Source organism: Meriones unguiculatus, chromosome 4 (assembly GCF_030254825.1).
Source record: "Meriones unguiculatus strain TT.TT164.6M chromosome 4, Bangor_MerUng_6.1, whole genome shotgun sequence".
NCBI classification, from domain to species: Eukaryota; Metazoa; Chordata; class Mammalia; order Rodentia; family Muridae; genus Meriones; species Meriones unguiculatus.
This window is the reverse complement of record NC_083352.1, coordinates 113,187,863-113,201,155: the sequence shown is the minus strand read 5'-3', so window position 1 is coordinate 113,201,155 and position 13,293 is coordinate 113,187,863. Positions and strand designations below refer to the sequence as shown.

Here is a 13,293-nt window from a genome sequence, read left to right as displayed (position 1 = left end):
GATTTCAAGAGGGCCAAGGAAGAAGAAGATGTCTAAATGCTTCCAGGATGATGCCGAAATAAGGGTGGGGAGACACGGGATGAGGGGAAACGAACAGACGAACAGACGCTGCAGCCTGGTACCCCCCTCCCCCATCGCTGGGAGGTAAGAGACAAATCAAGATATTTAAACGCATGTAAAACAGCGGCGTTTCTTCCCACTGGAGGAGAGAATAGAAGAGATGGCTCTGAGCTCCAAGGAAACATCTCCTCTCTCCCTGCAGAGGGACAGGCTTACAAAGGATGGTATTTACATTTTCCTCAAGCCTCTAATTTTCTCATTTATCATTTGTCGGAGCCTGAGGCCCTTCCTCAGCAAGTGGTGTTTGCCAGCAGCTAATGATCCCTTTACCAAACATCACAGTCCAGCCAGGAGCTTGTTAATGTTGCTGAGGCTGCTGATTTAATGCTTTAGTGTCACAGGCAGGTCTCGGGCTGCTGGATCACAGGAGCGCTGCAGCACTGCCCCCCCATCCCCCGTGCTTCCTGGAGGCTCCCCCAACTCCAGGGAACCATGGAAACTGTTCCAGGCCCGGATCTGGAGGTTGGCTTTGGAAGCCAGGCAGACCATTCCATCCAGTGGTCACAGGTTGGACCCCATCTTGCTGGTGTCGCTTGAGGAGTAATCAGAGGCCTAAGGTAGGGTTCCAGGCCTCCCATCTGGCTCTCCTTCCTTCGCACTGGCTCCTCTTATTGTCCTCCGAGGCTGAGCAAACCTGGATTCCCAGGACCCAGAGCCACCACATGATAGAGAGGGCTTCTGGGTGCAGCTGAGTCCCTGGACCCTGTGACACAGAAGCAGCGGAAATGGACAGCTGCTCTGAATCCTTTGTTATAGACCGGATTAGAGGGATGCCGTTGATGTCAGCCAGAACCCCAGGAAGCAAGACACAATCTTAAAAAGAAAAAAAAAAAAAGAAAAAAGCTTTGGCTTTTTATTTTTGTTACAGTGTATGTGTGTGTGTGTGTGTGTGTGTGTGTGTTATGTGTTCACATGCAGGGGACAACCTGCAGCAGTCAGGTCTCAGCTTCTACCACCGTGTGAGTCCTAGGAGAGCAAACTCAGGTTGGCAGGCTTGGCAGGAAGCACCTTCACCTTCCCGAGTCACCTTGCCTGGGCCAGAGCTTTTAAGTGAAAAGCTCGGGTAGCCAGGGTTCTGCAACAGACAGAAGGCACTTTGCACCTGCACTGGCACTGTCTGGGGTCTTGCTGGGGCTCCCTCGGGGGTCTCCTATGGCTCTGCTGAGCACGAGATCCCCCTAGTTACCATTCCCGCTTTCCAGCAGAGAAGCATGGGCTTGGGAGAGGCCTGAGGTCATGCGGGCGGCTGAGGAGACCGTGGACTTTGACCTGTATCGATTTCTATGTCGACATGAAAACATCAGATCCCAGGCAAGCCAAGCTACAAGTCAATGCATTCCAGACCATTCCCAGGAAGCACCGAGGGCAGCGAGGACTGGGCCCCTTGTAACTGGGTTTAGGGGGACTGGAAGGTTCCAAACAGGTCATTTCCTCTTTCCATTGTGAGAGATGCTGGAGGCAATACGGCGCCATCTGGGCAGCACCTGGTTCTGTCCGGTCCCGCTGGGCTAGGTTTCTTTCGGGTGTGTTGGGATCCTGAGGCTACAGGGGGCTCTGAGCTACCACCTACTCCAGATGTCATGGACGCTCAGAGTGACCCCTGACCTCAGGCAGGCAATGGGCTTTGGCAGAGACTGGAAGCCGGGGCAGGTCAGAATCAGGTCTCCACATGACAAACAATGAAAGGTTGTGTGTGAATGCAGCTGGAGAGGGGTGGGGATCCAAGAGCTTAATTACGGGGTCTGTGCGTGACACAGGGCACAGTGAGCAAAACTCCGGGGTTGACCCCCGAAGGTCAGATTGTATCGTAGCACAGGGCCCTGGAATAAGCATCTACAGAGCGAGGCAAGTAGCATCACATGGAGGGTGCGGGGCCCCTTTCTCACACGGCCATGGGCATCTGTGAGCATCCTGTGCTAGGTGTCCAGCTCAGAACGGGAACTTCAGATGGGGGACTCCATGGTGGAGGAACTTCATCATGATTTCTGCACTGCTGCTCATCGCGAGTGTCCTCTTGGGAGACATTTGATGTCTCCAAGCTGCCGCCCTGTTAGCTCTGCCATCCTGAGACCTTGTCTGGTGCTACCTCTCCTGAGGTCATGGGTGTGGCTAGTGAAAGAAATAGGACCTCCTTGGAGCCCCAAGGAGGCAGGGCCTGTTGGCCACAGTGTCTCCCAAGCTCCTGCCGTCTCTGGAGATGCAGAGGCTGGGTGGCGCCCACGCCCTGGCGGCTGTTTTCTGCCGTGTGTTCTTGTGCTCATGACGGCTCCGCCTTGTTATCTGTCACCTTCCTGAGATCACAGCTTTGAGTCTTTCCCTAGGACACATTAAACTACTTCAGCGACTATTAAAATGATTATTAAATAACCAATAAAACAGGCTCCCGTATTTATTGGCGTATAATTTCCCCAGATAGCCTGGGGAGCTGCAATACCAACGGCGTGGAAGGCCAGGGGCAACTTCTCCCGGACACTTTGAGCTTTCAGTGAGGGAAGCCCTGCCTGTGGGCAGCTGGAAGGGCATGTGTGGCATGCCAGCAGGTAAATGCCCTTCTCTGCAAAGCCAGGGAAGTGCGAGAAGAGAAGCAAACACTTTTCTTTCTTTCCTTTCTCCCCAGCTATTTGAATCCCTTGTTCTTTCACTTTGCAAATTTGTTGACAGATAGTTCTTTCTAACCTCTTCACGATTTAGTCAGCTGTAATGTCTTCCTAGCTGTGTTGATCATGACCCAGTAGACGAAATCTATTTTCCAGAGGGGGCTGCAGTTGGAGCTCCACGGTCCAGTGCTTAGCTAGCTCATGAAAGATCCTGGCTTGGGCACCACAACGGAACACTTGTGTCTTAGTCACTTTCCTGTTGACATGACAGGACCCTGTGACCAAGGCAACTTAGGGAATAAAGAATTTATTTTGGCTTACAGTTCCACAGGGTTAGAGTCCATCATGGCGGCCATAGCATGGCGGCAAGCTGCAGGCAGTCGGAGCAGGAGGCTGAGAGCTCTTGAAACATAAGCTTGAAGAAGAGAGAGCGAAGCGGAAGCAGTGAAGGCTTTTAAATCTCAAAGCCCGCCCCCAAGGACGGACTTCCTCCAGCCAGGCTGTACACAGGCCACACACACACACACACATCTATGGACATATAAATGCACATACACAAGCATACTACATACACATGAATATAAACTTAACAACTCTCCCCTTCAGTTAGAATGCTGCTTTTGGATGTTTTCCACTCATTCCTAGCATTCCATTTTGTAAAATGCTGGTTGTGGGCAGTGACTGGCTTTAGTTTGGGAAGCTGGCCCTGCATCCTTGCAGCCTTGGCCCAGGGCTCCACCGTCTCAGCTGCTCTCTCCTGCTACCAGCCAGCTGGACACTCTTCTCGGTTGCTCGGTGTCTGATGTCCTCTTTTTGTTAATTTTTGGGCCACACCCGTTACTCCAGTTGCTTCTTTTTTTTTACTGAAGAACATTTTTTAACGACTTTACTGTATTTTTTTCCCTACTATTTTTGCAGCAACAGAAAAGTCAGTGTGGGAAGAAATGGTTACGGTAGGCAGAGGGAGAGAAATTGCTCCATAGATTCTTACTTAGGCCTGGTTCTGCACGAACCAGGAGCTTGATGGGTAGTCATGTCCAGAGGTGTGCCCCCACAGATGTCCAGGTGATGGATGAGAGTGTGCACCAAGGCTCAAAATCAGCCTCTCTCTCTCTCTCTCTCTCTCTCTCTCTCTCTCTCTCTCTCCTGCTTCTTTGGTTTGGTTTGAATGTGAAATATCCCTCCTAGGCTCTCGTGTGAAATGTTGGATCCCCAGCTGGTGACACTGTTTTAGGAGGCGGGGCCTAGCTGAAGGGGCGAGGTATCTGGGAGCACGTCCTTGGGGGAATGCATCTTGTCCTTGGCCTCACCCTTTGGTTTTCTGCTTCCTGTTCACTACAACGTGAAGGAGTTCCCCTGTCTGATGGTCCGGCTGCCATAACCACACTTGCTACCGTGAGGTTTAGCACAAGCTCACGGGGCCAATTGACCCACTAGAAATCCTTCCTGTCTTAAGCTCATTCTGCCTGACTCTGTCAGCTATACAAAATAAACCACCATAACTCTCCTGACCTCTGGGGGATGATAAGCCCATTTGGGGGCCATCACGTGCACCCTAGGAGGCAGAGCCGCATGTATCAGTGGGCCCCTCCACCCAGCAGCTGAGCACCCCACCTCCAATACGAAAATAAAACCGGTACCAGAGATCACCAAGTGTCCTCTGGAGGCCAGGGCGGCTCCGTGGAAAGCACTGCTCTCAAGGTGGCTGGCCTACGCTGGAGGCTCCGTGTACTGTCAGTGTGTCACGCAGAGAACCTCAGCCACCAATCTTGGCCTCCAGAAACAGTCACCTAGAAGCTACACCTCACCAGCTGGGTCACGTGAGACCCAGAGCTTCACCCAGCAGCAGCCTCGGACCTCTAGGTCACCTCTCCCTGACTCCACACCATTGCCGAGAATGGCAAAGCCCTTGGCGCTCTGAACTGCACACTTAACAGCCTCACAGAAAATCAGAGGAAAACTAAGCCTCGACGCACAAAGCTGTTATCACGATGGGCATCTGTGATGTGAGAGCACATGCTGCCAGTCCTCCCAGATCATAACAAGAACTGGAAACGTATGGAGGAGCTGGTCCCACAGGTGGAGGTGGCGGTTCCCTGCACAGCTGCACCTGCCGACGGCCGTGGCTCAGACCTCTCCTCAGACCTCTCCTCGTCCGTGACACAGTGTTGTACAGCAGGCCCTGCACAGACAGCGCCTTCAGCAGACCTACCGACTGCCTGGAGGGATGAGACCGAAGCTTTGGCTGCAGTGATAGACTTTCAGCTTCAGACTAGCAAAAATACGAAGGCCCCTGTGCCAGCGAGCGAAGGGCCCTGGAGTATCTGTCTGTTTCCTCCGTGAGAGCCGCGCCTGAGCGCATCCAGATGGTGTCCCCTGCGCTGCACTCATTTGTCTTGGCAACAGTTCCACGTGCGTGCATTCCCACGGGGTCAGTCCATGCTCCACTGGCCTGTGTTTCTGAGTATGTTTGCTTTGCTTTTCTCTCATCAGACAGCCAACAGCCTGCTTGTCTCTGCTATGGAGAAAGCCCATGAGGATGTCAGCATGTTGGTTCATATCCCTTACTTCCTAATCTTTCTGTCTCTGTTTGTCAAACAAGAGTCAGCCTCTTCCTGGGGAAAAAAAAGGTGGTCTGCGTACTCTGGAGTCTCTGGCGCTTTTGTTCACTCTGACATGTTCTCTGGAGGGCATCCATTTGTGGGGCATATCACTAAGCTACCATCATAATGATCATCATCTTATCACCACTACCAACATTGTTATCACCACCGTTAACATTGTCATCATCACCATTATCAACAGTACCATCATCAACTTCAACATCGTTATTACCACCATCCACATCATTATCATCATTATCAATATCAGTATCACTATCACCATATCATCATCATCATCATCATCAACATCATCATCATCATGTGCATCTTTAGGGTAGAAAGGATGGGAGCAAAGATTTGCTTGGTGTATATGAACCAGGAACAAAGGGAGAGAGAACCAGTCAGCTTTGCATCATGGTGACAAAATACAGTGATGCATTTGGGGTAATCAACTACAAAAGAGGAAAATCTTATCTTGGTACCCAGTACTGGAGGTTTCTGTAGTTAGGTGGTTTATTGCTTTGGGACCTGAGGCATAGGAAGCCATCATGATAGGAGTACATGGAGGAGGATACTGTTTATTTCCCAACATCCAGGCAGAAAGAGAGAAGAAAGAGCTCTGGGGCTTCAATATCCCTTTTTAGAGCCTATCTCCACATCATCACAGGGCTTCTAACTGGGCTACACCTATTAAAGTCTCACCACCTCCCATTATCACTGCTGCAGGATATTTGATCACACTGTGAACCCCAAGACTGTGAACTGGAAAAACCTGTTTCTTGTTGGGGTGTGGCTCAGCTCTAGTACACACCTTTAACCCAAGAGCTTTCTGTAAACAAGAACTAAATAAAGTCAGCCATAGTCAAGAGGCAGAGCAAGCAACCAGTTAGTTGACAGGGAGTGAAGATAAGAAAACACAGGAAGGCGAGACATTGAGTTGAAGGGTATTTAAGACAGCATGCAGAAGGAGAAAGGGTCTTTTCCTTCTGGGATGTTGGCTGAGTAGGAAGGTCAGTTGGGTACTTTCTCTGCCTCTGTGAACTATCAGGCTTTCACCCCAGCATCTGGCTCCTGAGTCATCATTGATAAAATTGAACATAGGAGATTTTGCTTAAAAACGACACATCCCTGTGAGTTGGAGACCAAGCCTTTAACACAGGCTTTTAGGAACCTGCACAGACCAGAGCAGATGGGAACTGCTCACCTCGGTAGGTCTCCCTCAGGAAATCTAAAAACAATCAAGAAGGTAAAACAGACTTGTGTTCAGATGTGTGGTGTTGCACACCTGTAATCCCAGGATTTGGGAGATTTCACTTTAGGGGATGATAGAGCAAGCCCAGCCAGGCTCGGCTATATAGTAAGGTCAAGGCTATGTTACTCTGTGTGAGGTCTTTTCTTGAGAAAACAAAACAAAATATTCCCCCCAAAACCAAAACAACTGAAGCTGTGGGGAAGCAGGACAATTGAGTATTACCATGTTTAAGCATCAGAGGCTGGAGAGTCGGTTATGCAGTTTAGAGAATTGGCTGCCATTGCAGAGGACCCAGGTTCTGTTCCCCGCACCTGTTATCAGCTAACTCACAACTGTCGCTAACTCCAGTTCCAGGGGAATTGACCTACTTTGGCCTCTGAAGACATCTACACATACCCAGAGCATCTAAACTCACCCAGGCACACATACATACAAATAGATAAATAATCGTTTAAAAATGAGCTAAGTCTATGCTAGTTGCTTCCTTAGGACAAAATGACCAGTGACACGTCAACTCTGAAACTGCAGGTGCTGTGTCGCTTCTCTGTCTGGTGCTAGAAGAGGGAAGCAAAGCACCCTCCTTGGGACACACTCCTCAGCTAGAGGGTCTGAAGAGGCCTCGTGTTCCCTCATCCTCTTGAGTGAGACAGAAGCAGGGAGGGTTGTGCCTCAGCAGGGCTCCTGATGCACCCTGAAACACAGCACCTTGTACTGAGCTAAAACACAGGAGGAGGGCGACGAGGGGAAGTCACCCTTACCTCTCAGTTTGTACTATTTAGCATCCGCCAGATCAGATCCAGCCAGACTGCAGCTGGTTGATCCCAGAAAGGCTCTGGGCATCAGCAGTGGTCTTGAGTGTGGCTTACAGGGGATCAATAAAACTTTGCCAACATCCTTACCACGGCAAACACCATGCCGGCAGGCTGAGGGCTGGGCCTCACAGGTAGAATCATTTCTGCTCTGCACCCAGCCTGAGTTGAGATGACCACAGGAGGAACTTGGGATTGCTGGCTGAGGATATGCAGGTTCTTTATAACAACCAACGAGGTGAGGGAAAACAACAGAAGAAAACAAAATGGAAGAATTCGGCCTGAATCCAGCAATAGGGTAGAACACTCTGGAGCCGAGGCTTGTTTTCTGACGGTTACTTTCTCCATGAAGAATATATCTATGAACCAGGCACTATGGCTCGTGCCTGTAATCCCAGGACTCAGGGAGGCAGAAGCAGGAGGATCTCTGCGTGTTTGAGGCCAGCCTAGTCTACAAAGTGAGTCCAGGACAGCCAAGGCTACATAAAGAAACCCTGTCTCAAAACTAACAAATACACACACAAACACATAAAAATTTATGTCCTATGGAGGAAAACTTGACAGAAATTCCCAAAGAACACTCATCCACACTAGCTTTTTTTTTTTCTTTCCATAACCAGGACAGACTTTTATTTGTGCATTAAAAATATTGGAGATGGAGGTAATTTTTCTTTATCTTTGAGAAATACTGTCTCAGCTCTGTTGCCTTTAAAACCAGGCACCAGGTGAGTAACATTAAAGTAAGAGTACTAAGAGAAGAGCAGAGGTGTCTGAGGGAGATGCTGTCTGCCCAAGGGGACGGGCAGACTTGGAGCCCTCCATGGGGAGCCCCGTGGCAGGGACCCTGTGTTGTCCTTGCCTTGGCGCCAGAAGCACAGTCAGGACTTGGTCAATAATTGATGACAGTGAAGACCCTGAATGGAGTCCCCTTTACTGCAAGCAGCCGCCACCTCCTCGGGGTGTTCTAAGAGCATTTCTTTCATTTTCATTTTTTTCCCATCATAATGGATGAAATGAAAGCAGCAGAGTGCTGTCTCCTGCTGAGAGCCAGAGAAGAGGAAAAAGAGCAGCCAGGCACAGCTTTGCAGGGTGCCATGGGGCTGGACCTGAAAATCCCTCTCTCTCCCAGTTGAAAGTTTCTGGCAAGAGTGAAGGAGCAGGAGAGGCAGGCACCAAGATGTTGCCGTGCCTGGGGAGGGAGGTCTGGAGTCTGGGACATCATCTCTGCTCCTGTGACATCGACAGATGGTTTTCACAGTGCCCTGGGCTGCCAGGCTTTGCTCTGGGTGCTGAGACAGGAGGGAGCCAAATAATGTCCCTGCCAGTTACTGTCTATGCTGAGCGACAAGCTGTAATGGCCATGGAACACAGTTGCAGGACCTTTGGGAAGTGAGGAGTGATCTAAACGTCAGGAGAGATGGTGGTGGAGGTTGTGTGAGTAGTCATGGAGGGTCCATCTGAGAGGGTTAGTGAGCCCTGGAGAGACCAGCGTGAGCAGAGGGCAACCTCTGTGCAGAGGCTGTGGGAGAGGAGATCCTGGCAATCCCTGGAGGGGAGGAACAGCAAGGCTGGAGACTTGTGAACCAGGCACAGGGGACGGGGATGGGGTGAGGACACATGCCACAGGCTCTCACATAGAAGAGGGTACCAATGAGATGCTAGAAGACCCAGGTCACAGGGCCCCATCTTCAGGTGAACATGATGAAGAGTCCTGGTCCTCTCAGCTCCCAGCCTCCTCTGTTCCTCTGGGCCTGTCAGTAATGGGCTCTGGGCCTGCTACATGGGAACCCGGGGGCCTAGCTGGAGCTTCAAGAAGCCCTCCTCCGGTGGTCCCAATGCTCTCTGGAGTTTTCGGAACAGGCGGAGCTGAGGCTGCGGTTGTCACAGAGCTCAGTGGGGATGAGGAGAGCCAGACTGGTGTTCATGAAGCATGCTCTGGGGACAACATCTACCCTGCTGTGCTGCCTAGGGACCTTCCTGCGCTGCTTAAACATCCTCCTTCCACAGTCAGGAAATGGACAGAGAGGGTAGAAGATCGGAGGGGAGAAGAGGCCTGCTGGGACAAAGAGACACAACAAAGCATGAAGCCAGCTGGAAGGGGAAGAGCTTACCTGGAGAGAAGACCCTGGGCACAAAGGTCAGGGTCTTTGTCTCGCCAGCTCCCCGGCTGAGAGGCCACATCCCACTCCTTCCCATTTTAAAAATAATATATATGATTATACAAAATCTTATATTATAGTCTATATAATTAATACATCATATTACATATTACATACTTATATATAAAAATATATTTATAATAATTATATATAATTAATACATGTCTTGAGACAAGATCTTACTGTGTAGCCTCCATGGCCTCAAACTTATTGAGATCTGCCTGCCTGCCTCTACCTCCAGAGCGCTAGAACTAAAGGCTTGTGCCACCACGCTTGGCTTCAGCCCCTCCTGCTCCGTATCCAGCCGTGTCGTTGGACGTTGGTTAGCTTCCCACCACAGCGGCAAACACCTACCACAGACAAGCTAGAGAAGGAAAGGTTGACGGTGGTTCACAGTTTCGAGCACCCTCTGGCGAGAGCCTCAGGAGGCAGGAACAGAGCGGTGGGAGGGGTAGCGGTGGACACTGTTTACCTCACGGTAGCAGAGTTGTGCGTGGCGGGTGTGGGGAAATCAAGAGGCCAATACCCTCTTCTACATCACAGCCCTGATATAGAAGAGGGTATTGGAGTTCAGCTAGAAGTCTTATGTGCCTACCTCTGCAGGGCGGACCCCCTCTGAGGCAGTTGGAGTCTTATAACAGAAAAGGGGCAAGGGCCAAAAAACGTAACCACACTTCCTCCAGCCAAACCAGACACTCAGCTCCCCCTCATTCTCCTACATCCCTGAAGGCTCCCCATCTTGCTCCTGTGACTTTCATCTCTGGCTTAGGCTGATCCAGCACTCCCTCCCCACCTACGTAGATCAGCCGTGTGGCCTAGCCCGATCTCAGCCTCAGTACCTCCCACACTTTAGGATCAGCACACGCTGTGTTCCCTGTCTCTACCAGGGTACCAGGACCGCTCCACCCACTGTGACAACCCAAACTGGAGGGCGACATTGCGACTGGTTGAAGGCTGCTACTACGAACCCCAGTCACTAAGACATGGCCTTTGTGAGTCACCAGCATTTTAACATTCAGTTAAGTTTTTATGGCTACTTACTGCAACACCTCTCCTTCTCTCTCTGTCTCTCTGTCTGTCTCTCTCTGTCTGCCTGCCTGTCTGTCTCTCTCACATACACACCCCTCTTTCTTTCTCTCTGTTCTTTCTCTCTGTCTGTCTCTGCCTCTCTCTCTCTCTCTCTCTCTCTCTCTCTCTCTCTCTCTCACACACACACACACACACACACACACACACACGGCCCTCCCCGGGACTGGCAGGAGCTACCTGGGAGAGACCAGCATGGCACAGTGAACCCGCTCTCCACCGAGTGTCCACGCTGTGAAGACCCCTCAGGACAGTGGGCATCTCCCAAATTTGAAGCCCCTGCTGTCCAAGGCTCCCGACTCGGCTCTGGATCTGGATGGAAAGCTACGTCCTTGGGGCTGGCAGGCCTCGTACACTCCAAGGTGGGATTAACGGCTGTAGAGAGCAATACATTTCACAGTGAGCTCCCCGCAGTGACAGGCACCCCCACTTTCATCCCCGGGCACTGTTCTCTCTCGGCAGCACGTCACACACCCTGTCTCATTCACAAGGGACCAGGTACCAGTGTTCTCACAGCCTGGGAAACTGAGGCCATCTACTTCCTGTGTAGTGAAGGAGACCTTGAACTCCTGCTCCTCCCGCTCCTGCTTCACGTCTGGTTTACAGACCCCACACCTTCGTGCATGTTAGGCAAGCACTCTACCAACAGAGCCCAGTCCAAAGTCTTCATTAGAGTTCTGGATTAGTAAATGTCATACCTGATGCCTGCAGCGGGGGGACCCGTGTTAGACTGGCATCTGTCAGGCTCCGGCAGGGTTTGTTGGCAGGGATGGGGACTCCTGGTGAGCTGCTTCATTTACTTGAACCGTGTCCCGCTTCTTTTCACACTTGATCACATCTAACAGGGCTTCACACAAAGGAATAAAATTAAAAAAAAAAAAAAAAAAAAGAAAAGCCACATTTCAAATGGCTTAATGTCTCGTCAGACAAGGGCCTTCCTTCCAGAGGAGATGTTAAGGCGACTTTTAAAGCGTCCTCTGTACCCTGCGCTGCCGGCTGGGAGGGGTGTTTCTCTCAAGCATCTGAGAGCGTGAGTGAGGCTCAACTCTGCTTTTAAACTCTGGGCTCGGGTTGGAACCCCACGATGCCTGTAATGTGGGCTCTGGGACCCCAGGAGGCCAATTGAAAAGCCTGTATGGGAATTTGTGTTCATTACAGATCGCGGCAGAGGCTCTGAGGTTGGATCAGGCTGTATGAGCTTCAGCGAGACGACAAAGAGGCCGTGCCAAGGAGCCGACTTGGATGTGACTCCCTCCAGGGACAGACCTCACTGATAAATGGAGCCTTGCTGGGGAAGGTGCTGCGTGCCAGAGTCTGAGAGGGACTGCAGGTTCCCTCACAACTGATGGCTCTGTCCGTTAACTACAAGTGTGTGGGGACCGGAGGAGACTGTCTGCGGCCTTCTGAGAACGAAGCAGTGCCCTCTTGGCTCTCTCACAGAGCAGCCTCTAAGGAAACTTGCATGGTCATTAGAGGAAGACACTTGGGCATTTAGCAGTGCCCCCCTCCCCCGGCCCAGTTGTGACCTGTGAAAGGAAACAGCTGTGGATGGAGGAGGGAAGTTAGCGCTAAGCTTGAATCCTAGCATATGCTCTGAGGGTCTGCCCGGCCTTCTGAGGCATAGATTGGCACGAGTGTATTAAGATGTCATTGAAGGCCCCTCAAAGATGCAAAGGCAGCATGGGGGACCATGTGAGGACCCTAGGAATCAGTCGGGAGTTGGCGAGGTGTGGTGGCACAGACCTGAACCCCAGGTTTCTCAGAGGCTGAGGCAGTGAACTGCTCTATTTCAGGACTGCTAGGACCAAGGAGTGAGTGCAGCCTGGGGACCTTAGACTCTGCCTCAAAGGAAAAGAGAAAGGAGGCTTGGGTATTTGGTTCAGAACCCAGTGGGAGAGCACTTGCTGAGTAGGCACAAGGGTTCTGTTCTCAGCAAGAAGGTGAGCGTAAGTCCGCCCACTCACCTGCCTCCCAGGGGCTTCCAGAGCAGCGAACATGACTGCTGATGTCCCTGGGAACCAAGGGGAATTCAGCCCTCGGGACTATTGGGCGAACCAAACTTGGACCCAAGAGGGATTTTACGGGGGTGGAGTGTGTGGAATCATCTCTCTTTCTGGACTGCAAGTACATGCCTCCCCTTTTCCACACAAGGAGTGCAAGAACTGGCAGAATGCCACCCGCTCACCCCCTCGCCAGGCAGTGGGATCACAGCGAAACTCTGGAAAATAGGATCACATAAGCGGCATGCCCATGCCGACGGCAAAGGTCATGTTTGCTGTTCTACGTTAGGACCCGGTGACTCTCTAACACCGCCCTCGGGCCCTGAATGACAAAGGGAGATTCAAGGTGAGATGCTGGGGAACTTTAGATGCCCCGGGTCCAGGGCCTGGTATGTTTTTATTGTTGTTCAGGGCACTTTCAAATTTCGAGACAAATAGACTGTAGGTACCGGTGGAGCCCACTGTAAAAAGTAGTGTTTCCCGTCTGTGTCTTTCTTTACCCTAAGAACCCCCCCCACACACACACACACGGTAGAGGGGCAGGGAAGGAAGAGAGAGAAACCTTGTCTTAGGATCCTAGAATAAGTCTTATTTTATTTTGTTTTAGTGGGCGTATGTGTGTTCACGAGTTTATGTGCACCGCGTGCATGCAGGTGTCTGTGGAAGC

General features: G+C 51.2%; 1 long non-coding RNA gene across 2 annotated transcripts; it reads right to left on the bottom strand.

Moving 5' to 3' along the window:
• Positions 1 to 8,004: 8,004 nt before the first annotated feature.
• LOC132653524 (uncharacterized) lies at positions 8,005 to 11,843 on the bottom strand. Of its 2 annotated transcripts, none has more exons than XR_009591255.1 (3): positions 11,325 to 11,843; positions 10,807 to 11,001; positions 8,005 to 9,437 (listed from the first exon to the last, which is right to left on the bottom strand). It is a non-coding gene; the product is annotated as an uncharacterized LOC132653524 (long non-coding RNA). The 2 variants fall into 2 exon arrangements; XR_009591254.1 differs by having other exon boundaries at positions 8,005 to 9,434; positions 11,325 to 11,840.
• Positions 11,844 to 13,293: the final 1,450 nt, after the last annotated feature.